Source organism: Bombus pyrosoma, linkage group LG7 (assembly GCF_014825855.1).
Source record: "Bombus pyrosoma isolate SC7728 linkage group LG7, ASM1482585v1, whole genome shotgun sequence".
NCBI classification, from domain to species: Eukaryota; Metazoa; Arthropoda; class Insecta; order Hymenoptera; family Apidae; genus Bombus; species Bombus pyrosoma.
The window spans coordinates 18,493,142-18,506,383 of record NC_057776.1 but is presented as its reverse complement, the minus strand read 5'-3'; the positions used below and the strand labels follow the sequence as shown (position 1 = coordinate 18,506,383).

Genomic DNA, 13,242 nt, shown 5'->3' with positions numbered 1-13,242 from the left:
TGAGAGGTTACATTATATCGTTCGTTCTAAAAGTACATTAAATTCCAGCAACTCCAATTTTAATCATTCGCCATATGCATTTGTTGAATTTATATCTATAAACCAACAAACCGGTTTTATTTTATATGAGAAAAGAATCACGTTGCACGAAATTCTTTCATCGGCTCTATGGTTATTGGTATCCATTTCGAAGCGAAAATTGTTTGCGGACCACTTGCAAGTAATCATTTTCTGGGCACAATTTCTATTCGAAATCAATTAATTACCCTTGCACTTTGTAAAGTAAACATTCGCGTTGCAAGTTCGAAATTGATCTCGAGCTCATTGTACTTGAGGCAAATCAATGCGCTGCGACTTTAATTGCATACGATTTACAGCTTCTCTCGTTTCGACGTTCATTATATAAATTCTACTAAAACGCGATAAATTCAATATCCGCGTTAAATACCGTGAGATTAAAAAACTTGAACGGATAAAGACGCCAATATTACATTCTGCGCTCTTGAATATTCATTGAAACTTAGACTCGTACGGTATTAAACTTTGGATAAAGGGTTGGACCGATTAGAATCTCTCACCTCGAGATATCATAAAAGGAATATTCTGAAACTTTCGACCCTGTTAGCATAGCGCGTTAAACTTGTGGACAACTTCATATGGATCGATGGCAATTCCAATAAATGATTTTTCGTCAAAACAACGCTTAGACCACGTTTTTATATTTCACCTCATTACGCGTAAACAATTTTTGTTAAGTTCAATGAAATTTTATTATTACTATTTTTGTGTTATTGTTATTAATCTGACGTTTAAAATTCTAAAAGAAAAAAAAAAATCAAATAGGAAGAGGAAATAGATCAAATGGCGAAACGTTCTGCCCATAAATAAATCCCACGATATGACATCGTGAAAGAGAAAGAAATTCTTGAAAAATCTTCAGTCTCAAGAAACCTTTAAACCTAGTGAGATTTTATTATCGTTTCCTCTTTATCGTTATTATTAATAATATAACGCAATATATCTAACGAAGGAAATATTAAGTAGAAAAGTCACTTTATGAACAAGTATCACAAACAACTCCACTATACGTCTAATATCAACAAGTAAGAAGAAGAAATAAAACAAGGGAGATCAAAAGGAATGTCTGAAAGACGGTCATAGAATATTCTCGTAAGGAAATCGCGCTTTTCTTTCTCGTAAGAAATCCAACCCCGATAAGTATCGCGACCAAAGGCATCGAAGACTCCTTCGGACTAATCGCGTTTCGGCTGCAAAAGGTTTGAGTTTCAGTCGGTTTGCCCTTGGTGAACCAGCGTTCTACCTTTTTCCGTTCCTTTATAAAAGCATCGACGCCGTATAAAAGTACACCCCTATTTTCTTACGGTAGCGTGAAAGTCCCTGGCGAGCTGTTCCACGGACTGGCAGCCCGAGGGGCGAGATTCGAAACGTGAGACTACAATCGACTCTCGGGAGGGATCCACGATGCTTACAAGGTAAATTCTGTCGTCGCAGGGAATTCCACGGGTTCGCAATTGTTCGTTTCGAATATTGCTCCTTCCATGGATTTCTCTGTACACGTGATCCATCGAAAAAGTCTCTAGTTCCTTTAATGGAAATTCCCTTTGCATTTCTGTTTGAGAAGAAGGATTTGAAGTTTCAATGAATTCTCGGTGATTGAATAAGAAATTGTCTTTATAGATGTACCTCTTTTGTTGTGAATATATAAAATATGGAAATTTTATAAATGAAGTTTTGAATAATTTAAGGACTACTAAACAAAGAAAGATCAAATCGAACCTTGTGCGTATGTGTCTTTTCCAGGAAAGCGAAAGAATCTGTTCGATACATTTCAACCTTTTAAACAAAATATTGTGAGTATATTTTTAATTATATAGCGGAAGAATCGCATCTATTTAAATGACGAACTTGCAAACCTCGTGACAGAGTTTGTTTTCATAGAATCGAATTAATTTTCGTTCGACAGTAAATCGAAACACCGTTCACTCTTCGCAATATTCTTCCTAATATTCACCATAGAATGCATTACTCTGTAAAAGGATGAAAAATTTGACGAGGATCGTCTTCGTTACAAACTCCACGATTATTTCATAAGCGTTAGACGAAAAGACAGATTCTTCTATCTCGTAGAAGTCTTTGTGAAATTTTCTATGGATTCCTCTAAAACGATAAGCTCATCTTGTTAACCTTAAAGATTCTATCGCCGAGCGATTAGGTTCTCTTTGATTGCGCAACTTCGAGATACGTCGCTCCACTGTTCAGAAAATCCCAGAATCTACTTTTGTAATCGAACAGAACATTACGAGATAAGAAAATCTGAAGTAATCCCAAAGATGAATTTCTTGATACAGACGATCTACTTCCGCTATTATATTTATCTTAATCACAATTTCAAAGAACGCTCGATCTTGGTTAAAGATGCTCGTTTACCAGCATCTTGCGATTATTAGTTCCGCCGACGGAGGAGGTTCAACTTTCAGGAAGAAAGTTCGTTGAGAAATGCATGACGCCTCGACGTCGACACGACTTCTTATTACATTAACATAAAAATTGTGTTTGTAGCGTACGAAAGGACGCGATAGCTGGGCTTCTTCCTTAGGGTTGCCGGCATCTCATATTACTTCCCTGTGTCAGTAGGCTAGCATACATACATAATGTAATAGATTTAGTGCGATTTGTTGAATAGCTGTGCGCTATTATCATAATAAGAATCGAAACTGTCTTAATTCCGGTCTATCTTTGTCATCGAGCATTAACCACGGATCACCTAAATTTATAAAAGTCATTTCGAACGTGTTCTATTGTATTCCGTAAGCTTCTGATTTGGATTCATTAAATTCTAAATTGGAACACCACCGGGGCGAATATTTCTTTGCGTTTATAATAGGACTTTTTCAAACGGAATAATTTAACGAAAGAGAAGTATAGATATAAAAATTACATGATGTATGCAGCATATAGGTTGTTTGAGAAACTTTAAATAGAACAAGCAGTTCAATTTTATTAACCTGTTAGTGACAAACGTTGGATTCAGACAACGTTCTATTTGCATTTTTTCCAGTCAATTTCACATCGTCGAATTCTTCTTTTTGACACTGTTGCTACAGAAAAGGAATTCTAAGGATTTTACTACTCTTTCTACAATCCATTTCTCGTTTCTTCTTGTACCGCTGGATTCTACAATTTTATGAAGTTTGAAGAAATTGAAATATTTAGAAGACCATGAAATATAGATCTTCTAAATCATGGAAATTTTCTTTACGTTTTTATACTTCCATAGCAGACTCTTGTAAGGTATCTTTTATTCCATCCTTTTCTTTTTTTTTTCTTTTTTTTTTTGTACCTTCATAAAACAATATGCAAGCTATTTACTTTACCTAGTTTCTCAATAACATTGTGTTTATGTAACTCTTGAGCTTGCTTCTTAATGGAGTGATGTAGATCAGCAACGTCGTCGTTTATCTTTAGGCTACGTTGTTTTACCATTTTTTAATAGTTTGCACAATATTTAACGGCGCTACAGCGCTAAGACGCTAACTTCGGCTGAAGTGTCTCGGAAGTTGGAGCAAGTTCCCGCGAAAGAAGATAATGCTTTTTGTTTTCTTTTAAGCTCTTCCTCGTTCTTAAAGTAGTTCCTGTTTACGCTATAGCGGTCGACGCAAAAGATCCGTCGTACGATCGGTCGTATCAGTATGATTTTAAAGTATCCCGCAATGCTATCTGATTGTAGGATACTACATATAATAAAGGTTTATACAACTTCTCAACTATCGTAAATTTTACTTAATATTATACTAAAAATAACAACGTTTCGCTGAAACACGCGAAAAGTTACTTGCGTCGATCGAAATTTTCACGTTCTTCAATTTTATTTTGAAGAATGTTTACGTTTCATAGTACGTCCGTAGTAACTTATTTAATGTTTCAATCGCTGGCTCGTGAACGTACAAACGTGTTCAGAAACTGAAACGTTAAAAACAACAGGAAAAGCTGACGTAGCGCAGGGTTCTTCAAAAGTTTGCGGAAAGTTAGCAGAGCTAGCGCTAAAGCGAGTCCGTGGCGACCAATATCGCGTGGATTAGCAAGTTTATGCTACTTAACCAAGGTTAAACAATTCTCGTTCCCGGATTTCCTTCTGGCTCGTTTATTCCAGTCAATTATTGAATTAATTCGCAACTATTACATGTTTCATCGCCTTTTCGAACTTCTTTATAATGTTTATTAAAAGTCTGAATTTTGCAGGTCAGAGATTTGAAATTTCGTTATATGGAAAATTCGCGTTGCCAGTTTGTTCGTTTGTATCACGCTTTGTAACTTTTGAATATTTTTTTATTTCCCTCGCGTCTTGCGAATATTTTTTGATATTTTTCACGCCCTTTGAATATTTTTTTCCATTTTTTTGTAAACATAAATCATGACACCACGGCTTCCTGATATTGTTTTTGTCACAGCGACGTGTCATTTATGTATTGCATTAATGACGTTGGTACACTAGCTTTTCTCATACATCGTGAATTTTTATTCGAATATCGAAATGATGCTGCATCGTCAACGATTCTTTTTCGTTTGTAACGGTGGTTTCCCGACATTTGAAACATCACTGTGACGAACTTCTGCGTATTGATTTCCGTGATTTCCCTGAATTCTATCAAACATCTCACGTCTTCTCGGTAAATATTATTCCGCCTAGTTATTCGCTGTGTCGATTTTTACTATAATACAAATTTTCTGTTCAAAGAAAAAAGATCATTCTTGTGGTGGGGAAAAATTAATAAGCATGGTACAGAAACACAACGGTGTTTGTCAAATTATTTCATACAAATAGCTTGGAGAATGTTGTGCATAACGGGACAATAATAATTAGCCTGTCAGTTTTGATCTTAATTTACTGTCAAATTTACGTCGCTAAATTTTCAACGTTTACATTTTCAACTACCGAAATATGTATTTGCTTTCATCTGTAGAACGGTTTCTATCTGATAAGACGGTTTCATTGTTACGGGCTAATGTGAAAGCTCTTAACTAGAAATGGTGAATTCAGCCTTTAGATCGTCGACAAAACAAATCCTATCAGAGTGATTCACTGTTGTCAGAAATTATGAGACATCTTGTGGCATGATCTACGTTAATCTGCTTTTGTAGCTACGGTAGAAAATGACACGGTAAGATGTACTTTCGAATTTACTGTATTAATAGAATTTCTATCTCCCTGGGTAATTTTATCTTCAATCTTCACAAAGACTTTTTCAAAAGAAAGCATCGCCGCGATATTACCAACAATAAGTTGATTAACCAATAACGCGATTATTAAGCCGATTTAACATCCCCGTGCATAGAACAAACTTTTCACGCTTATCAGATGTTTCACATCCTTATTTTCCATACTGTGATTTGTTACATAAGATTATATATAACGTAACCGCGATATAATGCATAAGATATGAAGGCAAACAGTATCGATACATCTGAAAACATTGTCAGTGCACACAGTGTCATAAATTCCGGTAACTGTATGTACCCTACATACGTACATATATTATTTTCTTAGATACACGGATAGAAAGAAGCTAAATAACATCAGCAAGGCAGAGAAAACGTTTGAAACTATTGGCTTATATTTGTTTTTACGATATCGAATCAATCGGAATACCATATAACAAATACTGGGTCGAGTCTCTTGATCCCTCACCATTTCGGAGATCAACCATATATTGCACCGTCGTGAAAACGTTTCTGCACTTATCCCAGAGGAACGGGGAAAACCACAATGTCGAGGGTTTCCGTCACCCGCATAGGTTACATCTGTTATAAGCCTAGTAATGGAAACTACGCGATGCGCGAGTAATTCTCGCGGTGCTTGCGTTAATTTGCTTGAGCAAACCTTGCGTCTCGTCCGTTGTTGCTTTAGAAATGGATATCTCGTGATCGTACCTTTCGATACGTTGCCGGATGTCTGGCGAAACTGAGTAAACGTACGAGACAAAGTGATGATTAACGACTGATTGAAGGTAGAGTGAGATCGAGTGTCCTTTGATGACGGAGCAGCGAATATAATAATAAGGAGAATAATATCTCATATAATAATATTCCAGACTTGGATGAACATCAAGCGTCGAAGATGTTAAATAGATTCGCGTATGCAATAATAAGTGAATATTATCAAGAACGAGTAAATGACGGATGATTGGAGATAGAATGAGATTCGGTGTTCCTCGACGATGGAACAACGAATTTTCTTAGTAAGGATAATAAGACGCGAATGACTAACTTCCAAAACGAGTAAACGTACTGGACGTGAATTTACGATTAACGGATGATTATAGAGGTAGAATGAGATCGACTGTCGTTTGACGATGGAGCGATGAATATAGCAGCAGTAAGGAGATCGAGATCTTGATCAGACTTGGATCAGACCTGATCAGCATCGAATATCAAAGATGTTAAACTGGTTGGTGTATGCGGTTAGAAATAGAGAACGGGGTTGAGTATCTTCTGGAACAAGCAAATTTGATCAGTAAATAGCTGGAGACTTTGGTCAGACAGCCGATGAATATTGAATATCGGAGATACTAAATCGGTTACAGTTTGTAGTAAGAGGTACAATAAACTCGAGTACGTTTTACCACTGGCAAAGTGGATTCGATGGGCCGGTACTACGAAACTTTGATCAGACATCGATGAATATCGAATATTCCACCCATCGAGTTTGCTAGAATTTATGAATTCGGAAGGAGATTAATGTGTGTATGAACGAGAGAAAATATTTAATTATAGACGCTAAGAGGACCTTGCGAAGATTAAATTGATATATAATTAAAATATGTTAAACGCGAAGTAGATATTTATGACGCTAGATTATTCCTAGATTACGAAGATTTTTCTTTATTTTTATTCGTTTAATCGAATGAGCTTGCATTATATTAATCCTTGTGATATATTTGAAGCGTGTCGAATGTGGTTTATAATATTGGAAAGTTCGAGGAATTTAATTATATAATTTCAATTTCCAATAATTTACGTTCACAATTAATTTATTAATTCATAAGTAAGATACATCATCGTTGAAAAACACTCAGGTATTTATTTATTTTTGATAGAATGCAATTTAATTAAAAAGTGGAAGGTGAAAGAACCCGGTGACTTTGTTTCTTTCTTCCTTCGCCGTTGTTCAATAGCAAAATACTATCCTGTGATTAAATCGACTTCTTAGAATTCATTAGGCAATGAATGAATTGGTTTTATCAAGTATTGAGTCTCGAAGACTTCTTTGACTATTGGAAAAGCTCCTTATCTTTAGATCGTTTAATTTTTAAACTACAAAAGGCGAATGAAATAATTCTTTCATCGATGCAAAAATCATCGCGATTAATTCAAACAGTAATACTGAAAATCGACGATTATCTCAACGGACCACGTATGTGATTTTAAAATACATCATTAGTAAATACACGAATAAGTAATTTACGTTCGTCGATTGCATTCTCTCTAAATCTACAAATTCCACGAAAACTTGGAAATTATTGGGTTGAGCAATAGGTTCATTCGCTGTTCATTAACACATACATCTCGAAAAATGTTACAAAAGTTGTAAAAAGAATGTAAAGATACGTGTATAAAGAAATAAGATAAATAAATTATTCCTTGGTTAGATAAATTTCACATGAGAATAGCAACGCTTGACGTGCCTTTTTTTCAGAGAAAATAAACTTACTACTCAACCTAGTATTATTATACTTTTATTCTTTTATATATCTTGAATTCACACGCGATAATACACGCGACGATATACACACTATACAAAATTTCCCTGAAAATATTCGATCGAAGCAATCCTGAAATTCCATTCCACATCCTATTGACATATGTCAGAATCCAACGTCTCTCGCAGAATCCCTAAACCGTCCTCTCGGCTTTAATTCCGTATCGCTGACTCATCGGCACAGCGAGGAACTCGTCCCGCTGAAAAAATAATCAGCACGGCCGCGCCGCCCCTTTAACGGAGCAACGCGCAGGGGCGCGCACGGTTTTCGTCTCATAGGAATCGGCGGGGTGCGTGAAACTTTTCCAAGGGTATAGTGATAGTGCCGTGGACCACCACCAGGGCGACAGTTGGCGCGCTTGGGCGCGGTAACCAAGGTTACCATGCGCATGGGCAATGACAGAATTCGGGGCATCGGTTGTGGAGCACACTACGGGGGTGGTTTTTCGCGTTGGCACACCCGGGCGGTTAGCTGGGCGGTGTCTGCAGCCTTCACTTTCCTTCTAAAAATCGAAGGCTACGGAGCTGGTAGCCGCCTTTTTTCCTCTTTTTCTTCCTGTCGCTATCTTTCCCCCCTTTGTCACACTTTCCCTCCTTTTCCGTTCGTAACGCCATCGCGTCTGTCTTCCGTCCACGGACCGCCGTGCAGTCTCGCGTTTGTCATTCTCCTATCCTCCTCCTTCTCCTTCTCTTTCTATCTTTGTCTTTCTCTTTCTCGCACGCACACAGAACAGGCCGTTCTTCTTTTCTGCTGCGGTAGAGCGCAGTGACACGTGTCACACGGGGAACGGCGGCTACGAAGCAGACACCCCCGTGGGTGCACGTGCAGCCTCGCGGTACACGCGCCAAAACAAGAAAAAAGTGAAAGTGCTTCGAAAGAGCAACGTCGCCTGTAACTATCGATGATGTTTCTAGTACAGCCAGTGCTCACGATGACGTGCCGGTGGTTGTCAGTTTTCAGACTCGAAACGTTGGTTCGCGCGACGATGGACTGATCGACGAGTCGACCGAGAGAGATAGAGAGAGAGAGAGAGAGGGAGAGAGAGAGAGGGTTGGTGTGATATCCGACTCTTGTGGTACTATCCATTATAGGATCGCAGGAAGTCGAAGAGCGAATCGTAGCAGGAAGTTGTTTGATTCCGCTGCGCCAGTAAAATTTCCCGGTCACGTGATCGTCGTGAGGGGTTGCGAAAGAAGGGGAGAGCGGAGCGTGCCGTAGTCGGCGATACTCCTAGGTGACGAGGGGTGCCTCGTGCAACTACCTCTGTCTCTGTTGGTTGTCTGTCTGGTGGAGATAGTCGGTGCGTGGTGATCGACGAGGGAGAATTGAAATTGATGTGCTGGGAGCCGCATGCTTGGTCAGTTGAACGCGATGTTCGGTCGAGTGCACAGGGATCGGTTGTTTTTGACGCGGAGATAAAAATGAACGAAAGAAGAGTCTACGAAAAAGGAAGGTCCCTGTAGGAAAGTCTATCTCTGAGAGATCGCAACAAAATGGACATGACAATCGATGTGTCAAGATCAGCCAATCAAGAAGATTATCTCGTTTCGAGGAATCCGATGAGATTTTCCATTCCGATGGACACCTTCGGTCGTTTCTACGGGCGCGTACAGTGTCGTTAATCGATCTGCCGCTATTGTTCGTGCAACTATGAGGGCCAAGTGCGAAACTTGCCAGTGTTTACGAAGACTCGACCGATGAGCGGACAGCGTGCACGTTACAATCGTCGTTCAGGATGGCCTGATTTCCTTCCGGGAATAGGGTGGATCGACTACCAAAGCGTCGAACCTTGACACTCGCCGGGCGAACGTATGAGAATTGGGTTTCTCGATTACTCGACGGCAATCGTCCCCGGATATCACTGCCAGAGAAACAGAGATCTATTTAGTGTTTGTGTGGGGTATGTCGTACGAATTTTATGGACGACCCGCTTGCAAGGAACAAGAGGTATTTTCATCGTGTAAGGGGTATGACCATTCCTGCATTGATCTCTACAACATGTTTCTAGTCGACGATCGTACGTCACAGGTGTGGCATAGTTTCCCGTACGTCTAATGCCTTCTTTGACGTTAGGAGGCTCGAACAACAATATCCTCGATGCTACGAGCGTTAAATTTCTTTCGATTCTGTCATCTCCGAAAGTCTCGTGCAATATTAATACCGAGGTTAATGTCGAATACCACGTCGTGGAACGTTAGTGGAATAAACCCGCGTTTTACCGCTTCTAAAACCGGCTACGTGATCGCCGCGCGAACATGAATTTCATTGGGTCGTGGCACGGTGCTCTCTGCTACTTATTTTTCTAGTAGTCGGTTACAGGTCGTGGAAAAAATTCTTGGGCTTCTAGCTCTCCCGGAATGCGGCAAGACTAAACGTTATCTCGGCTGGGCGAGTAAAAACGTTTCAGCGTGTAAAATGTTCGGTGTCAGACGGTGCTTGTTTCTAGCATTTTAACGCGAGATACGCGTACGAATTAGCGTCGCGGCAAAAATTTACTTGGAAATAGCAGCGCTGACATATACGAGCATGCGTTGGCATAAATTGTCGAAATAGCTCGTAAGTTCCGCATGAAATTATTATTTTCTTCGACGGTTTTATCGTGCGTAGTGTGCGTATGAGGCCATCGTTGTAAAAACGGTGCCAGGAAAGAAACGCTGCCGGTCGCGATAATCGAGATCCACGGGAGATAATAATCGTTTCGTGCCGGTTTATCGAGAACAAACACAATGGTATCATGGAACGAACAGGCCAACCGTGAAATCGTTAAATCGTCGAATCGTACTCCATCACCTCTGTACATCACAATCGAACGGTCGGAAGTAGCTACACGCCTGGTTTGAAAGCACTTGACCCTACGCCATCGCGTGTGTATCTTGCCTATAAATCAGCCTTAGAGAGCCGTTAGGCATCTCAGTCACGCTCTAAAAAACGGTGGCGAATTTACATCAGAAAGGGGGCGCGGCCTTCGAATTTGCGATTATAATTGTGGATTCGACCGAAAGGGCCGCCCGAATGAATGGAAAAGCGAAAATTCACGAGTCCACTCCCGAACATATATAGGTCTTTTTTCGGGATTTCATGGCTGCAAGAAGTTATTTAGGTCGGCCGGACTCGAACAATTAGTAACGAATCCTCGAATTTGCGATATAGACGCAAAAATAGGAGATCATCCGATCGAGCGTGTAGAAAACATGTTGAACGGCGTTCCTGTCTCTTTTTTTTTTTTTTTTTACAGAAACTTTAACCGTAGAAGCTTTTGTCGAGATTTTACGCTAACTATTTTTATTGATATTTTTGTTGATTACCCGATAATTGAACGATGCTTTAATGTTTAATACTCTCCAGTTAATAACGATATTATAACATGTTTATATATTTATGGATTATATTATTTAGTTAAAAAACGAAAGTAGCAACAAAGTGTAAAGAAAAGTACCAAGTATTAGGAATATGAAGAATTTGATAAATCATATTTCGCTGAATGTACACGATTGAACAATTTCGAGTACGTTACAGATATTAATTTACTTCAATCATCATCTTCCTCCTAGATAGGGTACACTTTATTCAACCCGATTGTAAAAATAAGAATGAAACAAAGCTAGTCATCTTGTGATACAGCTGAAACTTTAATCAAAGACAAACGTAACTTTCCTCTTGGAAACGAAATCGCCCGCACGAGAATTTCAATCCACGTTTCATTCCTACATTCTCGTAAAGGAAAGTTCATTCCATTTTTATACCGTCATACGCATCAGCTATTTCAAATCTACTTCGAATATATCTGGAAATATTTTTGCAGCCTCGACTCTGTGATTTCTCGTGCAAGTTAAGGAAACGTATGAATTATACGAAGCTTCTAAACACCGGTCGCAATAACGTTTCAGCAAATCCAACCACTCGATCGCAGCAATCCTACGCGCAAAGTAGTCGAGCTAAACGCTCATCGTTCTTCGCCTTTTTCTAACATCCGGCGCAGCGGCGCAAAAGTGCGACGCAAATCTACGAAATTATTGCCGACATTGTTCTCGTTGGATTCAACACCGTGTCGTTGTGGATGCCGTGTCACATCCAACCCTGTCATATCGTTTGAACGATGATTTATCGTGCCACCTCTACTCCATTTGACTAGACTATACTATATTTTTACTGGACTTTACGCGAGAGCTTTCTGAAAAGTAGGATCTTTGGAGAAGTACAGTCCTTCTGGTTCTTTTATCGAACGTTCGAGTTGAAAGTTTCTTGAAAGAAGCGAATTACCGGATCAAAGAGAAATTTATCGTATCACAGATGTCGATCGCGTACGGCAACGGTTACTGTGCATGCGTATTTGTGCGGACTACTGTTTTAACGAATTCAATATGTTTGCTGCATACGACATGCATTCGAGTGAGTACATACTTTTAGATTATAAATGCATGACATCGATTTGAACGTGAATTGAAAAGCCCGAATTTATGCAAAAGTATTTCGTTATAATTCATATTAAACGCATGTAGAAAGTTTTACAATATACTGTACCGTATTAAAATTTTTCGTCAACGTACAGCATTGTAAAAAATGGAATCCGATCTACAGCGAATGTATTAATATTTCAAAACAATTAGATATGTTCATATATTAATGAATACATCGTAACAAATAAATACAATAAACGTATTTAATTGCTCACAATTGTTCGTTAATTGATCTGCTAACGACGCTGTATATAAAAATTAGCATACAGTATCTAGGCTACCGATTCTTATGAGTGTATGCATTATAATCTTGAGATGTTTCATTCGCCAGAATGTCAGTTCGTCCACGTACGCATTCACTGTAAGAACGACTGCAGGCGAGTCGGTTGGGTGGTCGACTAGCGAAAAAGTTCAGTAAGTCGCTTTGTGTAAATGCAAATCTGATCGACTAGCTTCATCGACGGTTGACTACCAAAGAGTTACAGAATCCTAGTTGACTAGGAAATCTAAAAAGTTGCATTCGGTGATCGACTGAATACAACTAGGTTTTACTAACGTACACAACTAAGTTTTTGTGTTCGCAGACGAAAACTTTCTGCCACTCGGCCCTTAATCGGCGGTCGACTGAGCTGGTAGACCAAATTTGCATTTGCACAAAGCGACTTACTAAAATTTCTCTGCAGCCGACCGCTCGCTCAGTCGACTTCTATCTAGTCGTCCTAACCGTAATCTATATAGTTCAGTCAAACGTGTTGACTGACCGCTCGGCAAACCTTGAACATTTTCAGACCTTTCAGATTCCACTGCCCTATCGACGCGACGGATACAGAGTTAACGAGGGTCTAATTAAAAGATGCATTGATTAAGCACAGACTCCGGTAGTCGGTAAACATCCTTAATGGAGCGTGCCTCGTCCGTGATTCATTTTCATCCCCTCCGTCGCGGTGTCATTACTTTCGCCTCGCGTTTTCCGCTGCACTTCGGTGTCAGCGTTCTTTGTTAAAAGG

The 13,242-nt window shown here is 39.3% G+C and overlaps 1 protein-coding gene across 16 annotated transcripts in view; it reads left to right on the top strand.

The window, feature by feature from the left end:
- The window catches only part of LOC122568968 (glutamate receptor ionotropic, NMDA 2B), a 349,490-nt gene that overhangs the window by 212,255 nt on the left and 123,993 nt on the right, over positions 1–13,242 (top strand). The window contains exon 1 of one of the 16 annotated variants that reach the window (XM_043729361.1): positions 8,435–9,806. The exons of 14 other annotated variants lie outside the window; for them this stretch is intronic. The gene's annotated coding sequence lies outside the window, so the exon portion shown is untranslated. Of the gene's footprint in view, positions 1–8,434; positions 9,807–13,242 lie in introns of those variants that run through there. One more of the 16 variants, XM_043729365.1, reaches the window with a different exon arrangement.